The sequence below is a fragment of the Elephantulus edwardii genome, unplaced genomic scaffold, assembly GCF_000299155.1.
Source record: "Elephantulus edwardii isolate Elephantulus edwardi_28Jun2011 unplaced genomic scaffold, EleEdw1.0 scaffold00015, whole genome shotgun sequence".
Taxonomy (NCBI): Eukaryota; Metazoa; Chordata; class Mammalia; order Macroscelidea; family Macroscelididae; genus Elephantulus; species Elephantulus edwardii.
The window spans coordinates 19,274,648-19,281,252 of record NW_006399765.1 but is presented as its reverse complement, the minus strand read 5'-3'; the positions used below and the strand labels follow the sequence as shown (position 1 = coordinate 19,281,252).

General features: G+C 41.3%; 1 pseudogene; it reads left to right on the top strand.

Annotated features, from left to right (window-relative positions):
* Positions 1 to 2,489: 2,489 nt before the first annotated feature.
* On the top strand, positions 2,490 to 6,454 carry LOC102864243 (annotated as a pseudogene).
* Positions 6,455 to 6,605: the final 151 nt, after the last annotated feature.

The window sequence follows — 6,605 nt, the reverse complement described above, 5'->3', positions numbered from 1 at the left end:
CCAGGGTCATTCATTTTGTATAATATTTCATGAGTTCTTTGTTTTTCAATGCAGCATAGTATTCCATTGTGTGAATGAGCTTCTCTACCCATTCGTTTGTTGATGGGCACTTGGGTTGTTTCCAACTCTTTGTTACTGTGAACAAAACCGCAATAAACATGGGTGTGCATTTACGTGCTTGGGTGGCAGCTCTAGTTTCTTTAGGGTATATTCCCAGTAGTGGAATTACTGGGTCAAATGGTATTTCTATTTCCAACTTTTTGAGAAAACACCATACTGCCTTCCAGAGTGGTTGCACCATAAGGAGAACTGATCGATGACGTCGACCTTGTTTAAAGAAGTGTCTGTAGACACTTTTGTGCATTGTACTCCTCTGGTCTGTAGGGACTTGTGCTTCTAACCCAAAGGCCACTTTCTGGTGGCTCGAATCCATAATGACTCCTTAGGAGAAAGATGGGCCTCCTTCTCCCGAAAAGTCTGCAGCCTCGGAAAACCAATGGAGGTTTAACTATGAGTTGGCTTTTACTCCCTTGCAGTGATTTTGAGTTGAGGTTTACAGTACATAGTTATAAGGTTGAGTCAGAACCTACTCATATCTAACCGTTGGCTGGCTTTCTGAGACTGTAAGTTGTGCACGGAGCCCCGGGTGGATTTAAACTCATAGTTTTCCCTTGAAGTTCGCAGTGCAGCTCCCTAAGGAACATGCCACCAGATCTCCCAGAGACCTGGAAAGTTAGATAGACAGACATATGCGTGCCTACATTCGTGGCTGCTTTATTCACAATAACAAATAATCGGAAACTACCTAAGTGACCGTCAACGGAAGAATGAATGAGCAAAGTGTGCGTGCCACAGTGAACTGCCACTCAGCCATCAAGAACAACGATGAGTTCGCATTTCCCAGCATGGATAGATGTGGAGAACATAACACTGAGTGGAATAAGTCAAGCATGTAAGGACAAATATTGTATGACTGTCCTTTTATAAGAAGGCAAAGATAGACCTCCAGAGAAACCTGTTACAGACCGAGGGTCCCAAAGAATGGAATAATTTTATAATTATTAATAAAGAGACAAACAGCCAGGAATGTGATAGAGCAGAGAGCATAAAACAGGGGGCCAGCAGTTCTCGACTAAAGACCCCAAGCCAGAGCTTCTCTGTGTCTTTATTGAAAATTATCAGGAAGTAAATCACAAAGAGAAGTCAATGCAAATGAAGGCAAGCTCTTTCTGTCGAAAACCTTCTGCTTGACTCAGGAAGGAGGGGTTCACAAATGCAAGAATTTGGTTTACCCTTAACTATTAACCTTGATGCCTCAGGGTGAACTCTAGCTCAGGAAGTAACACTCCGTCTGTAGGATGCCCCTTGCTGTCTCCTGTCTTGCAGGGAACAAACAGCTCATTTTCTAGGATCTGTCACAAGAGAAATCCAAACTTATAAATCTGTAATTCCTTCAATTCCTAAACAAGGGTTTTCATATAATATTTGGTATAAAGTTTGGCTTCCCATAGAAACCAATGGTCTTTGGCAGTTACCAAGGAGAAGAGACAAGAAGGGGAAAGTAGGTTTTATGTCCAAAAGACCTATAATTAATGATGGGAAAGTGGTGCGGTATGTGACGAGCACAGCTCAAGCTAAGTAAGAGAAGGGATCTGAGCACAGAGTGAGCACATTGGTTCATGAGCATGTGCAGGTACGTACACCAGTGAGCACAGACAGAAGGAGCTATCAACAACCCCACCATCAAGTGGATTCCTACACATAGCAATCCTCCATTGAGCTTCCAAGGCTGTACATTTTTTTAAATTTTTTTACAATTATTTTGTGTGTCTGTACCGTCAAATAGATCTGACTGGTACAGGAGGAGATTGCCCCTCCTTCTCCAGCAGAGCATCTGGTGGATTCAAACCACGTACCTCTGAGATTGCAGTGCAGCTTCTTGCCACTAGGCCACCAGAACTCACTCCAAAGCTGTACATTTTTACAGGAGGACACTGTGCATCCTTCACCTGTGGAGAAGCTGGTGGATTTGAGTCACTACCCTTTCAGTTAGCAAACTAACAATTAATACACTAGAAGAATTGGTGCCTTTGAGCTGTGGTTCTGGACCTACCATGAACCACCAAGAGAACAAATAGGTCTGTCTTGGAGTGGGTGAAATCAAGTTTCTCCTTAAAGGCAAGAACTTTGAAACTCCATCTCACATACTCTGGGCACATGGCCAGGAGGGACCAATTCTTGGAAAAGTATCTCATGCTAGGAAGGGTAGAGGGACTGTGCAGAAGACCCTGGGTGAGATGGATTGATACAGTCACTGGGACAATGGGATTAAATGTGTTGGAGTCAGTGTGACTACCTCAGGATAGGGCAGGGTTCAGAGCTGTTGTACATAAGGTCACTATGAGTCACAGGCGACTTGATGGCACATAACAACCACAACACTGTTATTGTTATTGTTGTCCCAACTCTACCAACTTTACAGTATCACAATGTTGCTTCTTGGTCCAATGGTGAGGATTTTTGTTTTCTTGATCTTGAGGGGTAACTCATATTGAATGCTGTCTTTTCAGATCTTCTTCAATAAGATCAAAGGATTTCCTCATGTCCTCTTCACCTTTACCAAGCAAGGTTGTGTCATCTGCATAATGCAGGTTACTGAAGAGTCTTCCTCCAATCCTGGCGGCACATTCTTCTTTATATAGTCCAGCTTCTCAAATGATTTGCTCAGCAGACAAATTGAACAGGAATGGAGAAAAGATACAACACTGGCACACATCTTTCCTTATTTTAAACCATTCCATGTTCCCTTGTTCTGTTAGGACAACAGCTTATTGGTCTATCTATAGGTTTCACATGAGCACAGTTAAGTATTATGGGGTTCTCATTTTTCTCAATGTCAGCCATAATTTGCTATGATTATAGATAAGCTATGATTTGTCTGTCCACAGGTGTATGGAAATACAAATATGTGGGTGCAAGTACAAATATTCACTAAAGATACAAATATATATATATATAAAACTATAAATACAACCAAAGAAATCAGAACTGCCACCCAAGCAGATATATGCAAACCCATGTTTATTGCTGCTTTGTTCACAATAGCAAAGATCTGGAAACAACCCAAGTGCCCATCAACAAACGAATGGCTAGAAAAGCTCTGGTATATTCATTCACACAATGGAATACTACACTGCATTGAAAAACAAGGAACTCATGAATTATTATACAAAATGGGTGAGCATGGAGGACATTATGCTGAGTGAAATATCTCAGTCACAAAAAGACAAATACTGCAAAATACCACTGTTACAAAACAGGACTGACAAGGGGTTTGGGGGAAAACAAAGAAAAGAGGAGATAAATAATGTACACGGCATTGAAACAGACGAAGGAGAGAACTGTATAAAAGGAATATATGATTAGGTATTATTGGCATGACAAGAGTCCAGAATAAGAGCTGAGTCGTAAAGTGGTCTGGGGGTGCTGCTGTATAACATCGAAAGAACTTTTTTTTTCCAAAGAAAAATGCAAACTGGGGAGGGGGAAGGAGGAGAAGGGAGGAAAATGTGCGACAATGGATGAATGGAAATCCAAATTCTTTATAAACTTTCATTAAAATCTCAATTAAAAGAAAGAAAGAAAGAAATACAACCAAACACTCTCCAAGCTTTTTTTTTCTTAATTTAGCAAAAAAAGACAGAGGCATAGCTAGTGTAAGGTGGGCCAGGCAAAAGAGAGTGAAAAAGAAAGAGGTAGGAAGAGGGGGGAAGGGTCCCTGGAAAGGCAGGGGTGAAACTAGACCTTACAGCGTGCTGTCATTAGAAAGGGAGAGAAAGGGATTTTTTTTTTCCATTTTAAAGCTTAGGATAAAAAAAAAAGCTTAGAATAATAGCCTCATGGGACAACTCAGATAATTGGCATAACATAGTACACAAACATCATTTATCTTTACCCTAGAGAAATTATTAGTATCTGGACTTTTCAAAGCTTTCAAGTGGCCATCTGAGACACAACCAGGAAGAATCTAGAACAAATTATGCTGAGTGACATAACTCAGTCACCACTACTATATAAAGCTAAGGAAACGTCTACACAAAAATAGAATCAATCTTGAAGGTTTATCAGGACTGGAAGGGAGGGGGAGGCAAGTAAAATTTAACAGATAGATACGACCCTCTGTGAGATGGACTGATTCAGTGACTGGGGTAATCGGGATGGATGTGTCAGAGGCAGTGTGATTTGCACAGGACAGAGCAGGGTTTAGGGCTGTTGTACATAGGGTCGCTATGAGTCGCAAATGACTCGACGGCACATAACAACAACAAAGTAAGTGAAAAGAAAGACGATACACAGTAAGGGATTAACCGTTGTTGTTGTTGTTGTTGTAATGTGTCATTGCGCTGGAACTGACACATAGCTGACCCTCCAGTGGGCGGTTTTCAGAGGCAGTGTACCCTTAGGGGAGGAGACTGGACATCTTTTTCCTGCAAAATAGCCAGTAGATTAAAATTTTCAATAGCATCTTGTGCATCTGAACGTTGTACAATAAATAAAGATGACCAAAGAAGAACCAATGCCTTTGAATTGTGAGTATTGGTGAGTATTGCATATCCCGTGGTTTGCCAAAAGAACAAACACAAGTCCATCTTGAAGGAAGTACTAACAGAGTGTTCCTTCAAGGCAAGGATGAGGAAATTCTACCTCCAGTCTTTGAGCATGTTATCAGGATGGATCAGTCCTTAGGAGAAAATATGCTAGGAATAGTAGTTATTGTTGTTATATGATGTCGAGTCACCTGTGACTGGTAGCGAACATATACACAATAGCTCTGCACACTGTCCTATCCTGAGTCAACCTCAAGGTCTCTGACACACTTGCCCAGTCCCTATGTCAATCTATCTTCCTTTCCTATGATGTCCTTCTCCAAGGACCGGTCCCTCCCACCAACATGCCCAAAGTATGTGAGATGGAGCTTCAAAATCCTTGCCTCTAAAGAATAACTTGATTTCATCCCTTCCAGGACAGACCTGTTTCTTCTCTTTGCAGTCTGTGAGATGTTCAGTGCTCCTCTCCAGCACCACAACTCAAAGGCATTGATTCTTCTTCTGTCTTCTTTATTCATTGTCCAGCTTTCAGATGCGTACCAAGTAATTGCAAAGACCTGGTGCACCTTAGTCTCTAGACTCACATCATTGCTCTTCAGCACTCTGAAAAAGTTCCTGACAGCAGATTTTCCTAATGTAAAAGTAGGGGGTAAGTAAAAGAAAGGAAGACCTTCAATGAGATCTATTGTAACAATGAGTGATTGTAACAATGGACCAGAGCATGGTAGAGATTGTGAGGATGGTATAAGATGGGGCAAGGTTCAGATCGGTTGTTCACATTGGACTGTGAGTCGTATTGACTCTGAGATACCTAACAGCAACGCAGGTCTCTATTTACTAGAATCAACACAATAATCAAAAGGCTCAGAAATGAAACAAGCTCGTGAGCCACGACCCATGTAACTCAAGACCTAAACAACTAGGTGCTGCCAAGTTATGTCTACTAATCATTCTGATAAGGTTACTGTCTATGATCCTGAATTAGAATGAAACAAAAAGTGAGCAGAATGCAGTCTTTAAAAACCAAGCAAACAAAAACTCAGATAATCCAAAATAGAAGAGAGGACTCAGACAGCCACAACTACTCTGAGATAATCTTTACACCTGCATCGAGGCCATCACCCCCAAATCACCTTTTTAGGGAAATAACAGAGTGGCACCCAAAACGACATTAGAGAAAAACATTTTTGAAACACAGACCTAAAACTCAATCACTGTGAATTCCCTGCTGAAAATCCCCTGACTGCTTTAAAACCTCATGCTCAAACTGCTGAAATGAATTCCTCTCTGGACAGTCCCTGTTTGAAAACAGCTTCTCGCTCAAGAAACCCTGTTAATTCTAAATAAGAAGAGGAAAAAATCGACAGACCCTTTTCTAGGAGAACAAGAAAGTGTTTTTACATACACGACATAAATTACAAAGAAAGCCAATTATGTTGAAATACAATAATCCAACCATTCAAAATAGTGTGTGATGTAGTGCTAAATGTGCTTCTGTATGAATGGATTAAATAATAAGATCTGGTGGCAAGTGTAGAAACTCCCATAATTTCAAAGTAATGATGAGTGCAAACAGTAATTCAAGATATCAGTTGCAAACAGATGTTCGCAGCAATATCGGAAATATCTGTTCTTTCTGTTGGCAGCAAGGCAGTGTGCTCAGTTACTATAACTGTAGTCTCTTGCCTTCCTTCATAATTGAAAGACAGACTTCTACATGGTTTTATAACTATTCGATCACGGATGTGCAGCTCGTCATCTTCGCCAGAATGCTGGGCGTGTAGCTCTTCCTGTTTGTCAGTCTTTACTACTACGTGGCCGTCAACAATCCCAGGAAGCAAGAATGAGAGTGGCGCTTTCCCCGCCCCAGGGTTCCAGGACATAGTCTGAGGCAAGAGAGAGGGCGAGGGCGTGAGGGGCCTTCGCACTTCACTTCTTCCCTTCTGCCCAGCACAACATACGAAACAACTATACCTGGATTATTTTTTTTTCTACACC